Below are 12,177 nucleotides of genomic sequence, written 5' to 3' on the forward strand. Positions count from 1 at the left end.
CTAAAAGCCCGCTATATGACAAACCAGCGACGATTACTAGGTTTTAGCATTGTCATTCTTTTTAAAAGGAGTTTATCATTTTAGCAATGTCCCGTTTACCTGCAATACCTGCACTAAGTTTCAAGAGCAATTCAATTTGTTAAATGAATAAAAGACAACTGTATGATATTGTAACCATTTATTTGCATGCATAAAAAACCTCGTTATAAGTTATGTTACAAATTAACATATTTTAAACTTAATATAATATTCTAACATTAGTGAAAACTAGCATAACATTAATATGAAACAATAAAATTCGCTTTTTACATTGCAACAAATCAATTTGCTATACCGACACGGCGAAAGGTGTCGCTCTTGGATATCCAAAGTTATTCGTATTATTACTATAATACACTATTAAAATAATGTTTTTATTACCGAGTTATATAAGGTTAAAAACGGTTGACATTGGCAGTTCTTACAAAAATAAACACGGATTTCATTTATTATTCGCCAAGCAAGTGAAAATAGCAATCTTTATTTATTTTATACTTCAAAAATTCAAAATACATTTAGGATTGTTTGACATCATAATTTTCTCTCTTTCCGCTTGATTCCGTTCTTCTTAAAATTTATTTTTCTTTTTTTGTGCGTTTGGTTTTCGACAGTTATATTATTAATATTAATATTACGAGTGTTGTGCTCTATATCGACGGTGGTTCTACATCGATAAATGGTTATATGTACTTATGTGTAGGTCAGTCCTCCTTTTCTGTATGTAAAACTTCTGGATTTGAAGGGTCTGAATGAATTGGTACAGCAGAATACTTATATATCATACATCTTTTTTTTTTAAAACTAGAATCAATATAGAGATCTTTGTTAACAATTTCTGGTAAAATCAGGTGCTTCATTGCTTAAAATTGTATTAACTAGGTTAAATTTAAGTCTGTTTCTCTGTTGTTTGTATGAATTGGAGCGGATAAATCAAGATAAAGCTTCATTTTGGATGATACATATGTTGTCATTTTACAATTTTTACACGCTAGGTAAAGAGTTCTTCTTCTTTCGAGTCATCACTTGTAGTTTCAATGCGTCTGCGACGGAATAGTCAAAAACCTTCTTTCCTTATATCAAGATGAGAAGCATTTTACGAATGATTAAGGAAGTAAACGTTGTTCGATTATGTTACAACGAAGGATAAACCCAAATTCGATGATTGTCAGCAACGGTTTTAGCTTGGACCAGTAAAAGGGAGTTTTAAAATTGATGTATTTTCGTCAGCATTGAAAATTAAAGCAGAAACGTTCGACGTGGCTAAGTTAGGCAAAGAATTCTGAGCTATCAATCTCAAAAATTCTTGAAACAATACACAACGATAGAATGTTCCTTGGTAAAGATCGAGTTGAGCAATCCCCTTCTGTTCTACATTTATTAAACTTACTGCTGGTGTGATGACTTGTGGTCGGTTTTTCGGTATTCATTTTATTCGCAGATCTCTGTTATCGTTTGTATCCTGAAGTACGTAACAAGCCTAAAAGAAATAACATTAATTAATTTGATTTTTGACTGCATTATTAAATCAGCTTGACGGTAATATAATGTTGCGCAAGTAATCCATACCTACATAGGTACTAAAACATTGTAAGGTAAATAAATGCTTACAAAATGTATGTGGCTATGGCAATGCCTACATAGCAATAGGATGGTACAATGTAATTTCTTGACTTTTTTGTTTACGCTTTATTTGTACACAATAGTTTTAACTGGGCTCTTGATCGAATAACTTATGAGTTAGGTATTTACTTGTCGCGGCAAACGTGTGATAATACGTTAGCAAAACGCAAGTTGTGCTTGAAAAAACCTTAAAAAAAAGATATTTAACACTTACCTGGTCTTCGGTTTCTTAACATTTTAAGGAGAAAATGTTCATTCACCGGTCACTACAGCCTTCGCACAACCTTCTGCGCGCGAGCCGCTCGGCCGACTGTCGGACTGGCGCAATAACTTTGGAAGGTATACTTTTACAACTAGCGGGGTTTTAGCGTAGCTTTGCTGGTTTGTCCTGTTTCAGTGTGGCATTATGAATATTTTTTAGTAATAAATTCACCGTAAAGCGCAGTAACTAGGTTTTAGTGATGTATTTGTAACTGAAATTACAATGAAAGTCTTTAAATACACGGTTAAAGGACTTTAGCCGTGTTTAAGCGTAGTATTTTATTTAAAAAAGTGAATGTTATAAAATGTAATAACGCAATTAAACGGCTTTAATGGGAATTTATGAAGCTTATATCAAGTAACGTTGTTATAGTTATGTATCGTGTAATAAAACTATGAAGATAAACAACTGTTAAGCGCTTTAATATAAGTTATAGAAGACAAATGTGGGTTTGCGGTTTTATACTATTGAAAAGGGTTATAAAATAGTGCACTTAGCGAGGTATGTCGACTCTGTATCTCGGTAACTAGAAATGATAAAAATATGATTCCAAGACCAGTCGATGGGGAATTCTTTCCTATTTAAGAATATTTATCCAATTGAAAACTGGTAATATGCAGCTTAGAGGGGTTCTAGTGATAGGACGGCAGTATTCTTAAACAAATTACATTAATGATGACAATGCTACTTTTTATTTATTGAAAACAGGTAAACATTTGACAATACCACCTGTGGTATATTTCACCACAGTTACATTGCTAAACAAAAAAAAAATCCGAAACAAGCTCGTCGCCACTTTTAAATATTGTATACAAGGTGCTCGCGAGGAACCCAATGGCATATTCATGGTCACATTTTAAGACTAAAATGTCATATCAACTTTTCTGGATTTCGTCTAGTTTCAGAGTTATTGCCAATTAAAAAAAAACATTTCCGTATTGTTATTGTTACTCAGTAGCACAGATCAATACAACAAGATGGCCCTTACAGGGCGACTCGCGGTCACCAAGCATACGACAAATCAGGTTTATAAAAGTTTGAACGCGTGCGACACCGATCAGTAGCGCCCAAGTATACGACCCGCTAACAGTGTCCGTGTCCGCTCGGGAAAAAATCTTAAATAATCAATTTTGGTTGCAAACGATGGTCTCTTACAGCATAAAGTGGTGTGGCAAGTCTTCTAACACTTCTACATGTAAAAAAGATGGAACAACATTCCACAGTTAAGTCAAATTAATTATTTTGTTGAATATTGTTTATTGTCCGCGGAGTTCATTTATACTGGTCAATATGGTTGTGCTGAGCGGCGCCGAGGCGCGTCCATCCTCTTTACCGAGTTAAAAATGTGATATGCTATCCCTTTCACGTAAACGACTAGGCATGGGGCCATGTTAGTTTATGTCTGTTGCGGGAACTTCGTACTGCCGTTCGTACCATGTGCTACCATTTTATGAAATATAAAAGAAAGCAGATTTGTAATAGTGAATAATTATCTAGAATCTGTAGAGTCTGTAGTGGTATTTAGTTCATTGATTAGTTTAGAATATTTAGTTGGTTATTTAACTTAGTAAACGTAAGTAAAAATGCACAGTTTAGTTATTAGTTACTAGAATGATTTTTATTGAGATGCTATCACAATTATCATCCTCCTTGCGTTATCCCGGCATCGGCATTCGCCACGGCTCATGGGAGCCTGGGGTCCGCTTTGGAAACTACTACCAAGATTTGGCGTAGGCACTAGTTTTATGAAAGCGACTACCATCTGACCTTCCAACCCGAAGGGTAAGTAGGCCTTATTATAATTTAATTATAATATTATAATTTGTTGCAAAACAAATTCACCACAGTACTGGTACCGGTACCATTGTCTATAATAGACATGTCCCATTCCCATCCCTACTGCTAATCATAAAGGCGCGCCATTATTTGAAACGACCAATGGCAGCACCGTGCGCGCCCGCCTCACCCCGCAAGGATTGGTGATTTGCGTCTCGAACAATATCGCTTGCATTTGGCTTCTAGTGGGGTGTTCTGTGCTCAGTAGAAAAGGTCTTCTTAACGGCGCTGATGCGCAGTTGTAGAGCATAGTCTCACAGTAGTCATTGATAGATGTCAAAATGTGATAAGAAAAACTTCCAAAAAATTTGGTTTTTAGAAAAATGAATTAAGGAACTCATTTTAATTGCCAACTTCATGGATAAAAATTACTTTATATGTGAAAATACGTCCAAAAAAGTAAAAAAAAAAAAAAAAAAAAAAAAAATTTTTTTTCGCGAAAAGTTTTAAAATTCATATAACATTTTTTCTTTCTTTTGGCCTCAGAAACGCGTGGTTCAAGTCATGCGGGTTCCTCGCGAGCACCTTGTATATGTCTTATTTAGCGAGTACTGGGGAGTATGCATTTACAATATTGGTAACAAAATCCTCAATCCAATTCCCACTACAAATCCAAATATTAAATGAAACCTTATTCATTATATTTCGATTACCTGTTTCGAGAGTTAATTACATCGCGATTTAGTACTCTCAATTGACCCGTTATAGTCCTTATTACCATTGGCTCGATGTTCACGATCGTTGGACTTTCTGTCAACGATGGAATTTTAATTTTACACAGCTTGCTGTCAAATTTCACACCCAGCGGACTCCAAATTACGCAGCAACAGTTAAAGCCACTGGTTTAAATATCGACAGGTGTCGTTCCGATGAACGATTTTAAATGGCGACAGTAGTTTTACAATTACAGTCTTTTATTGCTTTTTTTTTAAAGCGTGGGTGGGACAGGCCCAGGCAAAGATGGCGGGACGACCTTGACGATTTCCTAGACAACTGGCCGGAAGTAACGGAGAATCGGAAATTATGGACAGCCAGGGGAGAGGCCTTTGCCCAGCAGTGGGACACTCCAAAAGGCTAAGAAGAAGAAGAAGATTGCTTTTTTTGGTGGCTTTTCACCGAAAAGGGTCAGACTTCTAGTGAATAAGTTATATTTCTAGTTCACCATAATGTGTAGGTAGATCTTTAAATGTAATTTAAGAAATTTACGTTACCGTACTTTGACGCATGACCGGTTTCCATCCTAATTTGGTAGGTACTATTAGCTGCAAAAGTGCATGGAGAAATTATGAATGAACTCATTGATAAATTCGCCATGCAGTTTTGCTGCTGATAGTACATATTCCACCAATTCGCACTGAGGGTTTTGCTTCTGCTTTTCTTATACACAGATAGAAAATATCTCTTCAACCAAAGAAACCTATTTGAACCAAGAGATATCCAGTTTCCCATATCAGGAAGATTTTAATTACTTGATATAAAACATAAAATGTCTCGATGTTTATTACTTGCACTAACCATTTTATATCTTAACGTGATTAGCAAAACAATCTTTTTTTAAAAACTTAATCATTTATTCCAAGAGCGTAAACGTTTTGTTCAGTGATAATTATTACTCAGAAGCAAATCAGCAAGTTCTTAAAAACAAGTATAATATTTCTTGGTTCTAAGTAATAAAATTGTTGTATTAAGAGTTATGACGGTTTTCGGTTAAGAGTTATGCATAATTAAAGTAAAAGTTAATGTTTCTTGGGGTGAAACAATTAGTTACTTACACCAAATATATACATTTTTCATTTTAAAAGTTCTGACGGTATTAGATGAAGATTTACATGTTTGAAGTTAGATTTAATGTTTCTTGGGGTGAAACAGTAAGTATCTTAAACCAAATATACTTACTTCTTGGATGTAATTTATCTTATTTCATTTAAAATATATAATTTCGAGTTCCCCAGCCAGTTAGAGAGAGAGAGAGACTGGAGCGGAAGCACGTTTAGGATAGTTAGTCCTCAATAATAGCGCGTAGTTCCCAGAGGGAAGCAGGGGGCTATTATGTCGGAATTTGTATTCCTATGATTCGATACATATCAAGTTCCAACCGGCGAGCCTAACCAAATCGGGAAAAATCTTAACACCGCGATGTACGAATTCTATGGGCTGGGGTCAGCGCCATCTAGCGGGTTTTTTGGTAACTAAACCGGTGTCGCCGCTCGGCGCGCGAACTAAATCTTGAAGCAAAACTTTATTATTTTTCGATCTAAACGTGTTGATTCTCAAATGGAACTTGTAGGCATTAAATCAAGAATTTGTGATATGAAGCCAAGAATGTAATAAATCTTGACCTAAGTCCGTGTTGATTTTTTATTTAAAACCTGCTCGAATTATGAATGAAGTCTGTAAGCATCAAACCAAGAATTATTATAATCAAGCCAAGATTGTTCTAAATCTTGAAGTAAAACCTTGATATTTTTTGATTTGAACTTGTTGATTCTCAAATGGAGCTTGTAGACATTAAATCAAGAATTTGTGACACAAAGCCAAGAACTTAATAAATCTTGACATAAATCTGTGTTTATTTTTGTTTTAAGTTATTCTGGAACTTTGAATGGAGTTGCAAAGCATCAAATCAAGAACTATTAAAATCAAGCCAAGATTGAACTAAATCTTGACGTAAAACCGTGTATTTTTTTATTTAAACTTTTATGTCTTGACTGTAGAACGTAAAAGTTAAATTAAGAAATTATGATTTCCTATTAAAAACGCAGAATTCTTGTAGTTAAATTGTGGTGAATCTTCTTTTAACAGATTTTTATTTTTGCTTTGATAAAGGTTACTTGAACCAAAGACGTTTTTTAAGAACTAGCATATTCATACTAAAACGGTGTAATATTTTGTTGCAAATAAATACTTCTTTGATTCAAATCTGTCCTATTTGTACCAAATGTATATAAAGTTACGACTGAATAATTTTGATTCTTCTTTGAAAAAGGAATATCCCTTTAGGTTAAGACCATGTTATTAGATGAAGAATTATATTATTCCTTTTAAATAACAGTGTTTGAGAGAGTTTTCCGTCTTAAATTAAAATATCTTTTCTATCTGTGTACGCACTGCCAAGGAGTGGAATTCCTTGCCGACGTTCTATATTTCCCAGCTCATATAACCAAGCATTCAAATCAAACTTTCTGGGCAAGCTTGCTCCATCGTAGGTCACGTCTTCGCCTTGGCTAGTCTGTGGTCATGATCAAGCCCACACATATAATATATTATTAATTAATTAATAAGAATTAAAACCAAAACTATCGAAACAGATTAGATATAGTGGATTTATAATACTTTCGACGATACGAACTCAGTAGGTATAGTTTTATTAAATGACTAACTATGCCATTTTCAGAATTTGGGACTCAAAACTAGCGTAAGTCGTTAACAAAAAATGATCGCACTGTCAGTTTTGTGACGACAATTATGCATAAAACCTGTCTAAAGGTTAACTTTTTTCACGTTCTGAATGTAGATTATCTCTTATAGCTATTAATTAACACAAAAACAACATTTTTAATATTTTTATTAAAATTTTACACTTATTTATCGTCACAAAACTGACAGCGAGTAATTTTTGTTAACGACTAGCGCTAATTTTGGCTACAAATTCCGAAAATGCCCCTATATCGCTAACCTAAGACAAAAAGAATTAGAACGAAATAACGAGCACTCGTTAAAAATTAAAGCGTTGAAACTTGCGAATGTTTCACTTAATTGCACCAACTTGACAAAATGTATTATCTCCGAAAGTTTCGCGCCATTGTTAATGGCAGCGTGTGAAGTTGCGAATTTAATTTGCAGGCTAAATGGCAGAAATTCATAAGTTTTCGTACATATGAATATTTGAAATGCGAATATACTGTCCAACTGAATTTTCGGCAGTCATTTTTCGGTTGAATATTCGATTTTGGAGAAAAAACTAGAAGCTTTCGACCACACCGAAAACGTTCGCCGCCGCCTAGACGAGTGGCGATAAATTGAAACACGATCGAAGGAAGTGTTTTAAATCGACACGAGTTACGAATTTTCTTTTCGCACGTGTATAGCACGTTTTCCGGTACATAATATAATGATTCTGTGAAGTTTCGACCTGACAGATTTAAATAATGTACTACTTTTTGAACTAGTGTGGGAAAACACCATACACTCACTGTCATTTTTTTGTATGTGAATAATCGGTTTTGTTTAAAATTCGGTAGCGTTCCGATTTCAGCTGGGTTTGGTACAAAAAAGCATAAGGTTCAGCGGGGCGAATCTCGACTGGGGGGCAAATTAAACTGGTCCATTTTCTCCATGTTTTACAATGCTTGCATTATTAAATAGAGTGTCCACCGGTTATGTATGGTAGGCGTGTTCAGTGGATACATAGAACTCATCATCATAGTGTAATAATGGAAAAAATGGATTAGTTACAATTGCCCCCCAGTCGAGATTTGCACCGCTGTACCTACTTTGGTAATCAGAACCCAATGATCATTGATGCTAAACACAAGTTACCTACTATGTACTCCAAATGAAAAAATTTTACTTGAATTTATGTAATGACTACCAAGTAATGTTAAGAAATAATACTCGGAGTTTCCAGAAGTTCCAAACAGGACGGTCTTCAATTACCCTTGAACTTTGTAAAACGTTATTCTATTACCAGAACATTTTAATTGGTTCTATTTTTAACGTTATCTAGAATGGGTGGGTAGTCACAAGTCGATTCAAAAACTAATAACGTACAACTAGGGAACAAATCAAATTATTTTATTGAATATTTTTTGATTTATTATTTTTTCAAGTAGTCACACTACTATATATAAATTATAAATTGAAATATATATCATACACGAAGGAAAAAACGGCAAGGCCCAAGGCGGCGGCGGGCGTGTGGTCTAGTGGTAAAGACGTTAGACGCCTAAGCTGAAGACCCGGGTTCGATTCCCGGCTCGGCCACCAGTGGGCCTTGTCGTGTTTTCTCTCGTGTATGATATCTATTTAAATTTATAACTAATAACGTTTTAAGGTAGAGTAATATTGAAAAAAATAATACAGTGTGGCTACTATAACGATTACTTACACGACCAAAAATTACATAAAATTTGCGCTAACGAATAACGTACCTTTTGAAAAGATCTATATAATTCAGAGTGTCCCGTGTGGTCCTTCCCGTGGGTGTCGTAGAAATCGACTGTGGGATATAGGTTAAATTGTGGCGTAAGCGAGAGGCTGGCAACCTGTCACTCCAATGTCACAATTTTCGGTTTATTTCAACCCCTTTTTGCCAAGAGTGGCACTGAAACTTGAGTGGTTCATGTGCTCTGCCTACCCCTTAATGGGATACAGGCGTAATTGTATGTTGAGTGTGATTTACTCTTTTGCGCTTTACCTTTTTTCTGTTTTGTATAGTATAAAATTATTCAGTTCCAAAAAGGCAAAAATATTATTGAATCACTTTTCACCCGTCATGAAACTGTCAGAGACTTATTTCCTAACAAAATTGTAACGTATGGCGGTACAATGCCGAGTGTCGAGTTCAAAAGGGGAAACTGGAATAAAAAATAAAAATTGCAAAGGCGGCGTACGTGATAGAAGAACTCGTAAACCAACAGCTTCAGAATGTACTTATGCTATGATGTTTTTTTTACAACGTGCAATGTTGTACGTTTTGAATATAGCTTATCCTGAGTAACATACGCTAAGGGACCCTGAAACTACAAAAAAAAACATACATTCTGATTTATATACATTTTGAGAGGTCTTCTGTTGATATGTTTAGAGAAAAGTCCATATCCCATACATTACAGGCGCCATCTCGGATTTTTTCCATTTTTTTTTTTTTTTTATACTACGTCGGTGGCAAACAAGCATACGGTCCGCCTGATGGAAAGCGGTCACCGTAACCTATGAACGCATGCAATGCAAACAGTGTCACATGCGCGTTGCCACCCCATTTGAAACTTGTACATTCCCTTTTGCTGTGTTAAGTACACAGCAAAAAGGAGTGTACAAGTTCCAAGGAGGGTTCGGGTTGCCGATGACTCTAAAGGACAATATACGGAACAAGTTAGTTCCGTAAGTCCTCCCGCCATCAGCACCGCACCCTCGTTGAGCTCTGGCAGCCTTACTCACCGGCAGGAACACAACACTATGAGTAGGGTCTAGTGCTATTTGGCTCCGGTCTTCTGTAAGGCGGAGGTACTACCCCAGTTGGGCTCTGCTCTAGATTCGAGCGAGACGATATCCGCTGTGCTGTGCCCTACCACACAAAGCGGAATATCATTCGCTATGCCCTACCTCCTATAATCCTTCCGACATCCGATATCGGATCAGATAATGTGAAAACGGCCTAACGTTCGTGCTTCCCGGAAAAACCCAGATCTTATACAATGGACGCCAGACGCTTTGAAAAACCTGCAAAAATGGGTATTGGATGTTCTGACGGAATATGTAAAACACAACGCTCAAATTACAAACGAATTCAACTAATTCATCATACTCAGTTCGCATGATACACGATTGGTGCTGCCCTCATTTTATCTATGTTAAATCTTATTTCAAATTATGTAGTTCCAACGGCTGCCGCTGTTATGTTTGACATGCCCGTCAAGAGTATTTGTGCCAATCAGCGCCATCACTCTACGCAAGATGCCAATACTTGTAATGCAAGTCTTGCACCGTACAAAGCGGGCAGGTAAGGTTCTCAGAAGACAGGTAAGGTTTTCGTATTGGCGCAAGTTATTTGCTTTGACTCAAAGCCATGAAACTACGTCGAGATTTAGAAACGGATTCCGTTCATATGATACTTGTAGCAATTAGTACAACTTTGAGACGAGTGTATTTGAATGCAGTGGTGTAATATGCCTCATCAGACAGACATATCAAATTACAGATGTATTATAGAGGAATGCAGAAGAAACGAGTTCATTTATTTGTATGGCGGCCGAGCGTGTCAGATTTTGTACTGAAGTTGTTACTTGCCTGTGATTTTAAATATGTCTCAGGCCCTTGAGTGTTGATAAGTTTTATGTTGTTGCAATTAAATATCATGTTAAGAGGCATTTTTAATGTCTTTGTTGACTTCAACTTACAAAAATTGACGCCCGAAATTTCACTGAGTTCATTTGACACGCTAAGTAGATACGTTTGCTTGATCTATGGTTTATATGACATCTGTGAGGAATGCGGTCGATATTGAAATTACACCGTAACGTCCGCATTTAGCCAGCCAGAAATGCGTGTAGAGATGTAGCCGCGACAGGATTTTGTGGACCGATTTTCATGTAACATGGCTAAGAACACTCCCGACTAACTTAGCTTTCAAACAATAAAAAAACTAAATCTAAATCGGTTCAGCTGTTTGGGAGTTATGATATCAGACAGACACACACACAGACAGACAAACAGACAAACAGAAAGACAGAGAGACACGTCAAACATATCCCCGTCGTTTTTGCCTCGGGGGTTTACAATATTCAGTCTAGGAAAATCTATGATAAACAAACTTCAAATTTTCTCCGCAAGGAAAAACTAATTATACCTGCGTCTCGTATCTTTTTTAATTGCAAAGCATCCGCCACATTCGTGCGGTTTACTTTATTTGTTTCATACACCCGGCGAGGTACCGAAAATTTCCAGCAATTTCAACGGTTACTTTTACTGTGTATTTTTTACCTTTTTAGAAATTTTTGAATGCACATGGAGACTTTGTTTTTTTTTTTTTTATGGGATAGGAGGCAAACGAGCAGAAAAGGTATGGATGAAATATGATTATTTGATATTGATTCGTAAATTACCGAAGTAACTTAGCGGTTAGGTGTATAAACAAAATGTTTTATTTCAATTATTTCAAATTATTTTACAAGAGAAGCTGTATGAGCTTAGAGTCAGCCCACGATAAGTTTGCAACGATTTTGATAGCCCTGTAAAGGTTATGTAAACGTCATCGTTTGGTTTGACGTTTAAAAAAAGGCTGTCAAAATTGTTACGAAACTTATCGTGGGCTGACTTAAGCTCTCGAATTTAAGATTAGTTGGATTTTTGATTTAATTCCAATTAATCAAATTTCAAATACGGTTGACAACTTGAAACCCCAAAGGTTAGTAACATTATTTATTTTTACCTGCATAAGAGTATGATAATATTGAATATTCCCCCGCTTAGCAAAATCAAAGACCTATGTAACTTCGTATAGACCGATAAAGTCTAAGAAAAAAACGTACCCCAAAACCATACAGAAAAAGGTACGGTGAGCTAGATGGCGATACACCTTTGGGGTACGCTCGGCTAGTTGGCGCTAATATAAATATTTGACATTTTAAAAGATATCAAGCTAAGAATATGGCCCAAATTGTCAAAACTGAGGTTCAAAAGTTTTAAGCTTGTGTCGAGAG

At 35.9% G+C, this 12,177-nt stretch overlaps 1 protein-coding gene and 1 non-coding gene across 8 annotated transcripts in view; one reads left to right on the top strand and one right to left on the bottom strand.

The window, feature by feature from the left end:
- The window catches only part of LOC125235140 (fasciclin-2), a 247,584-nt gene that overhangs the window by 156,849 nt on the left and 78,558 nt on the right, over positions 1–12,177 (bottom strand). The window lies entirely within an intron of this gene.
- Trnar-ccu lies at positions 8,669–8,740 on the top strand. Its single transcript has one exon. It is a non-coding gene; the product is annotated as a tRNA-Arg (tRNA).

Source organism: Leguminivora glycinivorella, chromosome 17, assembly GCF_023078275.1.
Source record: "Leguminivora glycinivorella isolate SPB_JAAS2020 chromosome 17, LegGlyc_1.1, whole genome shotgun sequence".
Classification (NCBI taxonomy): domain Eukaryota; kingdom Metazoa; phylum Arthropoda; class Insecta; order Lepidoptera; family Tortricidae; genus Leguminivora; species Leguminivora glycinivorella.